Here is a 15,764-nt window from a genome sequence, read left to right on the forward strand (position 1 = left end):
ATTTACTGTAACAACTCTTGGAAACTCTTGATTCTTTAAAGCACCAATCCATTTTACCCTGAAATTCCATCAAGAATTTAACAACATACAAGTGTAGAAATAAAACCTGTAGCAATCGATTTCCTCAGAAAAGCTCACAGTTGGCTGTATTTCTTGTTCTTGGGGCGGAAGCGGATGTGGTTATTTTTCTTCTTCCATGAAATACACTTACACGTTTGAGCTATTACACATGTGGCTAGCAAATCAAACTCTTAGCTTTGTCCATTATCTAGTTGGGAGGCACGTTATTTGGAGTGTGTGTGTGTAACTGGAAGCTGGAGCTCATGGATGTTGCTGGAGCTAAATGGAAGTATAGTATTTATCCCCGGAGCTAGAGTCAGAAATAGATGTGGAATAGTTGAGAAAATAGCTGGAGGAACTGTTATATCTACAGTTTGACATCTCTCCCCACAACCCATTTGGATGCATGGACGCCAACACAAAGCACATGGCATACACATGATTCACTCGTGGACACACACACACACACCTAATTACATCTAATTCCTGTCTGAGACCCATCATCATACGTACAGACCCTTACTCTTGAGTGTCAGACAGAAAAGACAGGTATTGTCAGTATTTCTGTTTGTTTGTCAGCATCAGTATCTTATCTCCACCATTCTCTCTTCACCTTTTACACTTAGGGATATGTCTTTGATTCTACTTGCATCTGTCAGATAGTTATTTAGCCAGTTAGTCAGTCATATGCAACCTGTGTCATTGCACTTTGACTTTTGGTAGTATTTGAATCACAGTTAAGTAAATGAATAGCCAATGTTTCGGTCAATCAACCCACCGTGTGTGTGAATTCTGGTAATGCAGCCAATGAAGCTCATTAGTTTCTAGATTGGCTAGTATTATACCCTAAGTGCTATGAACTTGGCTGTCTAGCGTAAAGGGGACAAATAGAGAGATGTGTGGTCTTTTGTAAAGTATTGTCATATTTCAGTGGTTAAAGCAATGGAAGTGATGATGGAAATTAAGTGTGGCTAGAGGGAAAAGAGGAGAAGGAGTGACAAATGAGGTCATGGGGATGATGAGAGATGGGGAAGAGGGGAGAGAACCATGTCTGGAGGTCAGTTAGTGTATTGTCTGAGCATTACTTTGTGAATTGGAAAACGCACACATATACATACTCACACAGAGCAGCAGAATGACACTGCCGCTTGCAATAATCTCTTCATCCATCACTGGTATTATAACAGATCTACCACAGTCCACACATCTGTTACTGCCTACGCTGATGTCGTTCCCACATGCATGAAGCATGGCTGAAGATCCAGCATTACACACAACTGATAAGTGCTTACCTATAACCAGATATCCATCGGTAGGTTTTTTTTTTTCTTTTTAATCTAACATCAACAGGCATATTGCTTCAGAGAAATAAGATATGAGAAATGCCAGACAGGAAAACTAAATCATTTCTTTAGATAAGAGATTATCATTACTTGGCAACAACCCATATTATCTCACAAACCAAGAGGAAATTGTTATTTTACTATTTTTTGAAAGTAAGATTTCCACTCTGATACTGGCATAGTGAGAGAAGATCCGTCATGAGTTATTTATGAAAAGATATTTCAGCCTGCAGTTTGCCTACTGACATATTACTTAAGGATATAGATGTAGTGTGTAGCCACTGAATTACTCAAAAATCCCATTTAAAAATTACATTTTTTCATTCAAATGAAACACTAAGTTCATGCTTTTAGTAAAAATTGAGGGTATTTTTTGTGTGCGTTTGTGTGTGAGTGATCATTTCACTTGTCAGCACCACCAATTATTGTTTTGGTTCCCAGACGATGAGATAAAAGGATTTCACCACAAGGGCCGTTCAGTAGCTTCTGGTAGTATCAGTCGCCCAGTTGTCGTGTCACTTCTCATCGTCGTTATTTTTACAGTCAAGCCTGCAAATGTACATATCCGTGCTTGTGTGCTTTTATTTTAAGGTTAACTTTAAATGCTTTATATCAGGTATTTATCCCTATCAGAGCTTTGCTGAAAATCCCTTTTGATTTCTCATGCTTTAATATCACTGTCTCAAATAATAAAGTAAGGCACAGTTTCTTAGTCAAGTGACTCACTATGAATTATGATTATAGCCACAATGAAGCAGCTGCCAAAACGTTCTGTGCTTATCATCAGGGAAAAGGGTTAGAAAGTTGGGTGTGCAAATGAATGCATGTGCGTGTTTGTGTTTTCTGTTGATTTAGACAGGAGGAGACATACTGAGCCTAGTGCTTTTATCATCACACAGAACTGCCCTGAAATGTTGCTGTTGTTTTACCTCCGGGTGGACACGCACTACATTTTGGAGTAATTAAAGTGATATTTCACTTTGGTGCAACATTTACAGTTTTCACTAGTTATATCCTCATTTAAGTTCCTGAGAGGTGAACCACCATCATTGACTGCCCCGGTAATTAACAATGACTCTCATATTTCAGTTTTCCCTTCTGGTAGTCAGGAATTCACACATCTAATACTTCAGCTAAATAAAGCGAGATAATGTCATTGTATGTGTTTCTACGTGACTTTGCCACAAGCTGTTTTAGTGCTATTAATTATGAAAACTTTGATCGGAGTTTCAGGAGTTCAAGACATTTTCAACAGTCAGAGGGGTCCTCAATCAGTACTCAGGCAGAGATGAGTCAAAGACTGTCACATTGGGCTGCTCCTGTCTCTATATGCCTCATTCATAAATACCATTGTGGTTAGTAGTGTCTTTTAGTAAAATGAACTTAATAAAATACTCAAAACAAAATTGAGTATTTTAATTTTCTGAATTTCAGAATTCAGATCCTGTTTAAAATGAAAAAACAAAGCACATTAGTGGTGTGTAGTAACTGGGGCCTTTATGCAGAATCCTAGTGAGAAACCATTTTAGCAGCATACAGTTACTGTAGCCTATATCTGTCAAGTGTCTTGCTACTGATACACCCATCCACCCACACACACACACAAATCCAAAAATCTGGATCTGAGTGGCTACACTCTGTAAAACCTCTGTTGTGCTGAAACACCAGGTTTCATATCACATGTGTATCATAGCCAGATATGTCTGGAGGTGTGTGTGTGTGTGTGTGTGTGTGCGTGCGCGTGTGTGTGTGCGTGTGTGTGAGTGAGTAAAAATCTGAGCCATGAGCAGCCATCCAGAATGCTTATCTAGTAAATCCAACAGCTTGACCGCTTTTTGCTGTGGCAGCATCACACTTTTTGTCACACACAAAGCTAACAACACAGAGACACACACAGACACACACAGAAACCCTGTCCCTGTGCTGTTATGCCTGACATGCCAGTGCATCGACTGTGCCATCAGCTGAGCTCAGATCAAGCCATTCTCACCATTCTCACTGATTAGAAGCCCCAGTCCACTTTGCTATGTGCGTGCATGCATGCCTGTATGTGAGTATGTGATGATCTGGATACATTCAAATGGTTTATCTTTTTTCTATTTGTGTTTCTACTTAAAATGTTTGCCTCCAGTGCCTTCTGTGCTTCCTCTCTGATGTTTTATGTGTTCCCTCATCTCTCTCTGTTTCTCTCTTTGCCATCTCACAGTTAATACCTAACATAATAGTGAAGCGAGTGAATGTTCTTTCTGGATACAATCTACCATTTTGATATAGACACTGAGAGCAGGTGTGTGTCTGTGGGTTTGCTTGTAAAAAAACCAATTTCTTGACCCTATAGATTAAACTGCACCCACTGAAGAGGTACTGTGTTTTAAGTGATGGTTAATCTTTCAAAGGAGCAAGGGCTGAGTTTTGCATCACAGTCTGTAGTAGAGCAACTTTATAGAAAATTTGGTATTGTAGCTAAAATAAGATGTTTTTGCCACCCCATTATTATGCTAGTACTTCTCTCAGTTTCTCTTGAGTGCTACTCAATTAGTGAATATCTCAGTGCTTCTTCTTATTGCAAACACACTTAAAACATAACCAACCACAAAAAGAAAAGCATGGCAATAAAATACATTGAACAAGGGAAATAAATACTTAAGGAATTATTTTGTGACTTTATTACCATTAGCAGACTGCTGTTATTTTTGCTGTCTCCCGCATGTTAGGGAGGAACAGATTTAATTCTTGCTAATCCACCATTTAACCCAGATGCAGACAGACACATGTACACCGACTACTAATTAGCATGATGATTATTAATGTGTGCAAATAACAAAGCACATCTGTCAGACAAACCTCATGTTTGTGTATGTAAGGTGTAACAGTGAGTTTTAAAATATTGATGTGAGAATGTTTATATTTCTGTTTTTCCTTATGAATGTTCAGATAAGTTGTTGTTATTATTGAATTTTTTTTTAGTAACTTTTTTAAACATCTCCCTGGGATGGGCAGTGCAGCATCCTGGCCTGATTGTGTATAAGCTTTATTAACTACCCTGATGCTGATTTCCAAAAACACTTTTTATATAAATATTGCTTACTAGGACCCCAAAAAGGTTAAAAGACCAAATTCTACATTCTTTGTTACCAAAATCATTAATTTTTTTTATATTTTAAAGGAACGGTCTTGCATAGATTTTTTTCATTGTTATCACTGGTCAAATTATGCGTGAGTGTCAGAACATCAGGTCTTGTAATTCAAGGCCTAAATACCAGAATTAACATTGAATACCAAAGTGAACCCCACATAGTTAATGCCTTGCAAAGATGATTACTTGAAAATGTAAAAAATGCTAAATGTTTATTTGTAAGAACATTATAATTATAAATCTTAATATTTTTGAATGTATCTGTAGTTATATGGTCTTGCTGATTAGTGCGAGAAACCCAGTCAATCCAAGCACCAAAACAGAAAAGTCAACATTAGCATGCAGTGTGATGTACCTCTTCTTTCTCGCTCCTTTCCCCCCGCTGTTTCTCTCTTTTTCTTTCCCTTCATCCCAATGCATACCTTACTTTTGAAGTGCACTGTGAGGCGGAGCCACTGAGAGTGAGACAGACAGCCAGAGAGAGTGAAACAGACAGTTCGGGCATTTTCCAACCTGTTTTTAGAGCACTACAGCAATTTATATATCTCAAAGGGCCTTTATGAGCAACAAAATTGAGAATATCAAGAATAATGGACTCAACATAGCCATGCTCCACCTCTCCTGGGGGGAAAAAAAGCAAAGTGAAAGGTGGAGGGCAGTACTCTGACAGAAAATACATATACAGTATGACCCACTTGAATTCGATGTCACATGCAGTTGTTTGGGAATCTCTCAAAGCATACATATCACAAAGTGCACATGATGTAAGAGCAAAAAAAGAAATTGCTGGTTTAACTACAGAATGTAATTTGAGAATGTTATCAAATAACCAAAAAGCTAGAAAACCCTCAATTCATTAAACTCAGAAATGTCTTAATAAAACAGTCAACAATGTCACAGCAATGGCAAGGAGAAAATCCCATTACTATAAATTTGAAGACAAGACAAGCAAACTTCTTACACTGGAAATGAAGAGACGGGGAGTTGAGAATTCATCGGGTCAATTCAAATAGAGGAAGGCACTTATGAACAACCCCATGCACGTTAACAGTATATTTGAAAAACATGAAACCCTTTCTCAAAGAATACTTAATGCTGATATAGTTGTTGCTGAGGTTTGTGGAACTGCAAACTCATTACAAAATAATAAATCCCCAGGCCCTGATGGCTTCCCACTAGAATGTTTTAAAACACTAAACACACAAATTGGTATCCCCTCTTACAAATATGATCAGAGAATCATTGACCAATGTTTCCTCTAAATGGGACCAAAATTTACAAATTGAGCAACACAACACTTTATTGAAGGAGACTTGAAACTGGTGTTTGAGACCATAAACTCATTAGGAAAGTGTTTACTAAATCAAGTGAGAAGTAGGGTAATTTCTCATAGACTTCCATACAATCGGACTTCATTTTGGAACCAGCAGAGACGCCCCCTGCTGGCTATGCTGTCCTTTTGTGCATTACTGTCTTCTCTTTTTTCCTCCCATTTTGTTGTTTATATTTTGTTTTCTTTGATATAGTTAATGTTAAAATTAAATACAGACCAATTGTTCTTTACCTGTATTTAAACCAATACAAAATTATTGCAGTTCCAATAGTATGTGGTATTTGGAAATATTTTTAGACAGGTTTCTCAACGTATAAGCTTCTGTAATCATCTTTAACAAGGGCAGATGTGTCAAAGCTACTGTACAATGTTTGACACACAAAGAACTGTGAAATAGTGGTAGTGCATTAAGAAGAGCACACTGGTTGCATCAGCATTTTGGGAAAAGTGCTTAAGTTGTGTGTGTGTGTGTGTGTGTGTGTGTGAGACGGAGGGAGAGAGATAGAGAGAGACAGAGAGAGAGAGAGAGAGAGAGAGAGAGAGAGAGAGAGAGAGAGAGAGAGAGAGAGAGAGAGAGAATGCCCTCAGGCTGTTAACAGTACACTTACCTTTCCACTGCACTGATACAGTCAAACTCTGTATTCCCCAATGAATGGCAATATACACACACACTCTCAAACACACTTCTCCCTTGCCCCCTCTCACTGTCAGCTTCCATACACACTTTCCCAGTTTTAATAACTGTGGCCATCTTCAAAAGAGCTTTGAAAGGAGAAAGGACAGACCAAACGTGTCTGCTGTCAAGTGGGGCTGAGAGTGTTGTGTGTACATAGGACATGCGAGGTGTGTGCTTCTTATCCAATGGATCAGACTGGAGTGAGAGCTGCATTTTTTTCAACAGACAATCTGGGAAAGGCTCCAGAGAACCCAGTCACTCAAAGGAACATTTCAGCATGTATATATCATTCCAGTGTCTGATAACAGTGCTTCATGAAATTAATGGGATACCCGATATGAGGACCCATACATTTGTCATTGGAGCTCTTATAACCCGGTGAACTGTTTATTTTCCAAGATGTTTACTGGGATATGAATCTCATTTATTTGCATCCTATTTTTTATTGTACTTTGATGTAATTGTCTGGAAGAGATATATTGATAACATTGGTATTGTAATCAACAATAATCTATATACATAACAGCATCTATCTATGGAAGCTGCCATTCTTCAATTTTGCATACATATAATCTATCAAGCAGCACCTTATTTCAGTTAGTGTTGGGGACTAGCAAGATGCGGGGACAAATTGTTATTTTCTATTCCAGTGCCATTACATTCAGTTTATGGAATGTGCAATATTGTATGCGGTAGGATAAAGTGCTCATATGTTGTGTTTTACATTTGAATGTGTTAATACTGTATGTGAGAAGTAAAGTTTGTGTGCAATATTTACTGAAATATTTAAAATGCGAAGGTTGTAATTTCAAAAGAAAGAAGGAAAGAAAAATCACAAGGAAAGTTGTTAAAGCAAATCACTACTGTTTGATTAAAAGAATCAAAGGTTTTTGATTATTCAGTAGTTCAAAATCATTTTAAAAAAACAAACAGCATTTGAAAATGGCAATAAAAAACAATTTTTAGGTGCCTACCTATTGAATAAAAAGAAAAGAGAAACATATTCTATGACATTTTCAAGTGTAGCAACAGGCGAAATGTCTGTACAATAGGGTATAAGTTTGTTTAGTTTAGATTTCGCTCTAAGGAGCAGAAAAACGTTCTGACTTGATGAAGGTTGACATAAGTGAGCGAAACACAGACACACTTTAGACAGACTTACAAACACACACACATACACACACACACACACACCACTAGCAGCATGTCAAGTTCCTCCCGAGCAAAGCCACTGTCACTGCTCGTACCCCAGAGCCAGCTACTTTAAGAGCATCAGCAGTTTGAGAAGAGTACTGGAAAGTGTGTGTGTGTGTGTGTGTGTGTGTGTGTGTGTGTGTGTGTGTGTGTGTGTGTGTGTGTGTGTGTGTGTGTGTGTGTGTGTGTGTGTGTGTGTGTGTGTGTGTATATATACGTGTATGCACAGGGCTTTCATGCATGTGTGTGTGGTGTGTTGGACAGCCGGCCAAATGAATCGGCAAGGCAAAGCCACTCGCCTGTCCTTTACAGCGAGACCTGTTTTAAAAACATTAATGCCTTATTGAAAGCTGAACATCCATAAATTAACACACACACAACATTTGCTTTTAAATTATATTCAACACTTAGCTTTTAAAATATATTCAACACAGACACAAATTTAATAATTAAACCTTTCTTTCGAAGGGTATCTAAGACAGCAGCACCACGTAAAGGGCATGGGGATGGGAGGAGGGAAATAAGTGAATGAGAGGAAGAGAAAATTGGTCTGCTCACAGAGTGGACAAAGGGTAACCGATTACATCTGATTTTGAACTGATCAGCCAGAATATTCTTTGTGAATATACCTTCAAACCAGTCACTGCTCTTCAAAACATTGTGACCATGTTAAAAGAAATATGAGTGGTCATTTGAGAGGGAGGGACAGTTACCCAGTCATGAACACCGCTTTGGCTTCCTGCTCCTACTCCCCACTCTGCTCACCATCCAGTCGGCACCTGCTAGCTTTTCCCACCAGTACACCATCCACACCCACTGCCACTCCCCCTGTATTGTCTATCAACCTGCTCAGTCTACCACACACCTGTTGCTGGTTAGCTCAGTATCCCTTAGTACTTAGTACCAGTCAGTTTGCATCTGTTGTTCGACAGATCATAGTTTGTGCTCCTTCCTCCTTCGTATGTTTATTTTGACTGTTGGATTATTGACCTGTGTCTGTTACCTGACATTTTTACCTCTGCCTGGTTGTCTGGATTTTTGGTTTTTGACTTCTGGAACATTACTCTGCTTAATCCTTCAGTAAAATCATTGTTACCTTACTCCTGCCTCTGCTCTTTGATACTGCATTTGGGTCCTCACAACTGTGACAAGACTACCAGTGTTGAAGCCAAACATTTGCATGCCTTTATACCACTCCAACCTCCACATACTTACATCGCGCCTGCATTTGCCCACAACATTGCCAATTAATGCAAATTGGCAATGTTGGCATTGGCAAATGCAAAGACGATATGGTGGTAAAGCTGATGACAACAGTCCACCTGTTGTAGTCTTCTTTGGATGGACACTGAACCCTTTGCTTTTGGAGCGTGAACGTGAGTAAGTGAGTGAACAGCCTCTTTCTGTGTGAATGGGGGAATGTGATGATAAAAAGCTTTGAGTGGTTGAAAAGATACAGAACTTTTACAACACCAGGAAAAGAAAATCTAAAGTCATTGAAACAAAAAAAAAGTGGACAGCTTTATGCAGCACCACGGCTGTAACCTGCGAGAATAGAATAGCTTGATTCAGTGATTAAGTTTTGGCATGTTTTAATCTGGGATTATTGACGTAGCATAGGAGTACCAGTGCTGCTTCTGCAGTTGGAAAATTTGTTCAATTAGCATGTATTTCAACTGTTATATTGTGACCAGAACTCTTGTGAATAATGATCTCAACTCCTATTTCTTTTCTTGGTACACTGATCCACGCATGGTGTCTTTCATCATTGTAAGGAAATGGAAGCATTCTTATATTTGAGTTTACAGCATATAAATAGCTGAATGGATGTTTTCAAGGATTTTCAATCATCTCCTAGCAATGTATCAGAATGACACCATCTGGATATTCTTATAACATAAAGTGAGTATATTCATTCTTACCTATTACTGACACTAGTACCTTTAATTTGCGCTGAAAACAAAGTGAATTAAAGCAGCACTGCTTCCTAATTATCTATTCGTTAGTCCCCAAATATAGAAACAGAATAATTATAATTATATCAAGGTTAACTATTTGTTAATCATATTTTGGGTTAAAATTCATCTGATCACTCTTTAACAAGTAATGGCTAAAATGGCTTTCTTAGTCTGAAAGGGGACAAGGCAATAAAGAATGAGCTTTAGTGATGTTTTGTACAGATTTGTGCAACTCTTTATGCACAGTTACTATGGATAAGACTGGACTATTATTAGAATTATTATTACTAACTATTATTAATAATGCTATTATTATTAATGCTTCTCATTCAACCTTTGGCAGTGTTATGCTTTTTATTGTGTGACTGTGAAAATAACCATGTGCTGTGTGGAGTTTGAGAAAATGACAGTTGAGGAACATGTGAGGAATAGCTAATAGCATTATTTATATTTTGTGCATTTGGCCCAATAAGTAAGCTTTTACCCAAGGCCATGGAAATATATGCGGCAGTCATTTGAAGCATATGAAATAATACCCTACACAGACTTTGCTTCTTTTCACCCCATAAGCCACACTCACCCACTTCACACTTGCATATATGGTATATCCTTGAATGATAATATATTCCAAGCAGTAGAGTTCCACTTAGAAATGTTTGCACACACACTTCATCTGTTCATGGCTCATGCTACAGATGACCTTCCTGTTTAGAGCTATGAGTCAGTGGCTGGTGTCGTTGTTGTGAGGGACGCCACATTAGTCAGCAGGCACGACACAGCTGGGAGGTACAATGTCTCCTACTCATTACACTGTGCTCTCCTGTATGCCATTACCAGTCCCATTTTATCCATGGCCACTGTGCATAAAGAGTTGCTCAAATCTGTATACAACATCACTAAAGCTCATTCATTCGTAGCCTGCTCCTCGTCCCCTTTCAGACTAACAAAGCCATTTTAGCCGTTACATGTTAGAGCGACCGCATGAATTTGAACCCAAAAGATGATTAACAAATAGTTAACGTTCACTTCATTTTTCTGTGAAGATATTTGTTTAAAGGGACTAAATAATATACAAATAAGGCAAGCGAAGCAGAAGTGCTGTTTTATTCTACTTTTTTGTTTTTTAGTGCAAATTAGAGGACCTATTGCCAGAAAGAGGTAACCTCACAGACTTTTCATTATGCGACATTTATGGCAACTACTACTACTTTAGTTTTACAATGTATGCATACAAACTGTGTACTTTGAAAAGGTGTAGTTTTCACAGAGCTAAAATATTAACTTGGCAACAAATTAATTGTTAAATAGTGCTCTGGATTGGGTAATATAATATATAGGAGAAGTCATAGAACAATTGGTGAATTGCATAGGACTGATGACATGCATCATAGTAAAAAAAATATATATATATAAATTGTGATTAGGCTCAGATAGACAAGTATATAAACCTTTATGGGTGTGTACTTCTTTAACAATGTAAGGGCCTTATAATGGGCATGCTTTTCAATATAACCTTGCTTTTATTTAGTATGGGAGAATTTAGTGCCTTTGGAACAAAGCTACAGCCACTACATAATAATGCAATACAAAATAGCATCGATAATTATGAATTATTCAGGAAAATGAGCACCTGGCAGGTGCAGTTAAAAAGTTAAAAGTTAATACAGGCTTACCTAAAATGAAATAAATCAAGCAAAAATAATGAAACAAACAAATAAATCATGCTGTAGTTTCATTGGAAAAATTTCCTTTAGTGAATTCCCTGATTCTCAGTGGGAATAAGTACCATTTCATTCTCATCTTTGCTGTCATCGATGAAGAGAAACTGTGAATAGCTGAGACCACTGCCATCTCCATTTATGAACAAATCTTTTCTCAATAGAACAACAATGGCCTAAAAATCTCTACGAGTGCCAAAGAGATGTCGGGCAACTATCTCTCTTTCTCAATCGTCTTCTTTCTCCCCCTCAATCTCTTTCGTCTGATGTAAGGTACAGAGTTGACTATTATCTGTCAGGAGCTTATTTTCTGGTTCCAACACTCTGCCACTGTGGCCGAGCAGCATCTGATGGGATAGGCAGTGTCGGAGCCCTAATCCTAATGATCTGTCTGGTGAGAGAGAATGAGTGATGAGTGGAATTAGAAAAAAGATAAACAAGCATAGCCTAATGTCGAGAAGAGAAGAGAAACAGAAAAAAGAGAGAGCACATTAGACTGGCTGAGGGAATAAGGCTGCAAAAAGGAAGTGAGTGAATAAGCAGTGAGATTGTCGTGGTAAGCTGTTCAAGCAGCCTGTCACTGTCACTCACCCTGCCCTCATCTGCCCTGCAAAGCTTTTCAGCCTCTCTCATTGATGCTTGCTCTATCTGATGCCTTTGTATTCATGGCTAACATGCCTCCCCTCTATAGTTTAACCAGTCAAAAGTGCATCATGACACATGCATTCACAGGGCTGAGAGACCTCCACTATTGATTTCAGTCAGTATTAGCCATCTCTCAGTGAGCATTGTTGTGGTTATTAAAAAGAGGCCTGCCAATCAAACAGTAAACAAAAGCATTTAAAAGAGTACTTCTTCTGTTCAGGATTGGCCCCAGCGAGATATACTCCACAGAGTTCAGGCACTACCATCCAAATAAATTAACTATCATTATGCTTCTTGAAATCTACATGCTGCATGTGGAATAAATCTACACACAGAGTTCAACATTTTCAGTCTGAAATAAGTGTTAGCACCAGTTTGAAATACTAAAGGTTTCTGACATTGTGTTTCAGTATCAATACAGATTCACCTCTGCTTGCTAAATCTCATAAATTGTCTTTTAAACTGTCCAGGGTATGAAATAATAAATGTGTACAACCCACACACAGAACACAGGGTCAACAGTTCTGCTTTTTAGTGATATATAGTCCCAAAGTTACTCATACTTCTTTTACCTAATTATTAAAAACATCCACATATTTGTTTCTTGACCTGCTGTAACCATGTTAGAGGTTGCAACTGCCAGTCAAGCAAAACAGAAAAAAATCTGTGTTAATGATCTTTACTCTAAAGTGTTCAAGTTGCTGTTTGCTAGTAATCGTCTGTCAGACACAAGAAATGGAACTTAAGAGAATATTATTGTGCACAAACATAGAAATACACAGCAATGCACAATATAGACGTATGGCATTTTTCTGTGATAAACAACCACATCGCTTTTGTGAAGTAGTATATTCTGGAAAAAAGACCACTTGGTAAAAAACAAGCCAAGCTCAGTTTTGACCAGATTTATTTATTTATTTATTTTCCATTCTAGCTCAGGTTGTATTGTAATCATCAATCAAACACCATAAGATAGTTGCAAGGCAGGAAACAGATGGTCTGGTTTGTTCTTTATAGCTCTCTTTGTTGTTATCCACTCATTTTGTGATTCTCCTCCTGGCTGACGGCAAAATTGCCCATCTGTAATGCCTCAAAATATTATCTCTGTATAATTATCGAAAACGTGTTTATCCTGGGTGATTGATTGTGGGTGGATGAAACCCTGTAAGTGCTGCATACATGATAGCACTATTAGGACATTAAGACAGAAAATGCAAGATATCAGTATGGGATGTATAGGAAAAATTCTACTCAGTATAATAACCAGTTAGAGCAGGATGACATTTTATAACAAAGTGAGGACCATGTATGTGAAAGGCTGATCAAGACAGATAAAAGACCTACTGATTCCCTCTTGTGTTAAGTTTGATTTATTTAATGGTAGTGATTTGGCACAGAACTAATCAATAATAGCTTCAAACTTACTGGCACTACACATGAATATTTTACCCATTTAGTGTGCCGTTAGCCAGCAGAGCATGCTGGGTAATTGCTGAAAGATGGAAGTTATTAGTTTATTTTGTTTTTGATTGTCCAAAGTGTTACTAAATACAACAGACACATAGCCCCAGAGTCCAGAGAAATATATGGAGTCTCTTTATCTTGTTTGCCGTTGAGTTGACTCCAGATGCTCCCGGAGGACCCCGTGCATTTCCAGGTCACACAGAATATATTATTCCTCCAGCATGTTCAGGTTCTCCACTCACTTGTACGTGTGTGGAATACCTCCACAAGGAAGTGTCCAGGAGGCTTCCCTTTCAGCTGAAACCACCTGAAAACGGCTCTTTTCAAAATGACGGGGCAGTGGTTTTATTCCAGATGTGCCTCACCCTGTCCCTAAGGATGAGCCCACACACCCTATGAAGGATACATCATCTGCAATTCTGTTGGGGCACAATCCAGAACAATCTGAGGTGGAACACTGAATTCAACACCAGAAAAAAAGTAAAGGAAATGTCTCTACTAAACCTTCAAAGTGGCTAAATTAGGTTATTTGGTTTCTAAAATGGTTTATCTAACAATTCCATTTCCTCTTGCATAAGAAATAATAATTGAGCATGAAATCCATTATAGATTATAATGCTTCTCTGTTATGAGGGAAGCAGCTGATCTGCAATGTTTTCTGTGATGTTCAGCTTTGAGATAGTTCACTGAAAATTAAGTTGAGATGACTAATGATACTTGTCTGAACTTTCAATTTCAAATGTGCTTTGTGTTTTGGTGGGAATATATTATGCCAGTGAAACATGTTATTTGAATTACATTAAATTAGTTTGCAGATTTAAAAAAAAATTAATTTCATATCCACTGGTAAAATTGAAACTTAAAGTACAAAGCATTCTGTCTTAATGTCACTGCAATATATTTAATACTAAAGCTTGTATAATTAAAATATGATTTAAATATGTATAACAGTTTTGTTTGCGCCCAGACTTAATCTTGTGACAACATTTTATCACTTCCCAACAACTAATCACAGTTTACTATATTTCATTGTGATTAATCGTTTTTTTCTCTCTTTAGATTAAGGGTTGTAATAATGAATATTTAAATGTAAGTTGTTAAATAAGACCTTTTTAACCTTTAACCTGTAACCTTTGACTTTGGTTCACAGAGATTCTCTCCTGCGAACCACAGGTTTCCAGTAAAACCATCAAGGCCATCAAAATTGAAATAACAGATTGAAACAAAGATATGAAGTGTTACGGAACGGGATGGGACAGAGGCTCAAGCGCAGACGACAAACACACGGTACTCCGTTACTGGTTTTAAAGTGTTTATTTACAATTTGGAAAGTCAAACACGAGCAAGACAATATTCCAGCAGGAAACAGGGCAGGCATCTCTGATGGAGACCTCGGCAGGTCGGGCAGGGAATTTACATATAAACAGGGACGCCAGGATACTGGCTGGACAGAATTAATTCAGACAGTGTTAGTAGTTTCAGGCATGGTAAGGCAAATTACAAAGAACAGGACACAGACCCAGACCTGGTACAACCAAGGTGGGAATGCAGACACGGGAATGAACGCGCAACTAAGCGCAGCAGAAACAGACAATGAGCCACGAACGGTGGACACTGACAGAGCTAAGAATATACGGGACCAAGCCGAGAGGCCATGACATGAAGAGAAGTTTGAAGCAGTTATGTCCTCTGCATCGGCAGCGTTGTTAGTGTTAGAACAATGTTTCACTTAAGAGTATATTTCCACCTTCACCAAACTCGCTGTGGCCTGGCAACGGCAGCACAGCAGTGGATGCCCTGTCCGCAGTCTGTTCTTTTTCCAGCACTTGTTACCTATGGCAAAAATACACTCAGAGCAACTGAAAATGAGGTGCGCTGTTTGGACTAAATGCAGCAGACCTTGAGGCGATAGCTGCCACAGCACTGGGAGTTTTAATGCATTCATTAATATTTGAAATTAATTACAAAATTAACACATCACTTTTGGCAGCACCAATTAGAATATAATAAAACAGTAAAATAGACAACAACAGGGAACAAAGTATAGATATATGATATGCAATATCAGTATAATCATGTCAAGGTAAGGCTCAAATGAGGATCTTTCATCTATTCTTTATATGGTATATGGAATATACATATATGGTATGGTACTCATAACCACACCTTATCTTTTATCTTTACAGCCCTGCACACATTAAATAGAACATTCCAATTAATTACGTTGTTTCTGTTAT

The 15,764-nt window shown here is 38.1% G+C and overlaps 1 protein-coding gene across 1 annotated transcript in view; it reads left to right on the forward strand.

The window, feature by feature from the left end:
* The window catches only part of grid2 (glutamate receptor, ionotropic, delta 2), a 442,371-nt gene that overhangs the window by 140,453 nt on the left and 286,154 nt on the right, over positions 1-15,764 (forward strand). The window lies entirely within an intron of this gene.

Source organism: Pempheris klunzingeri, chromosome 7, assembly GCF_042242105.1.
Source record: "Pempheris klunzingeri isolate RE-2024b chromosome 7, fPemKlu1.hap1, whole genome shotgun sequence".
Lineage (NCBI taxonomy): Eukaryota > Metazoa > Chordata > Actinopteri > Acropomatiformes > Pempheridae > Pempheris > Pempheris klunzingeri.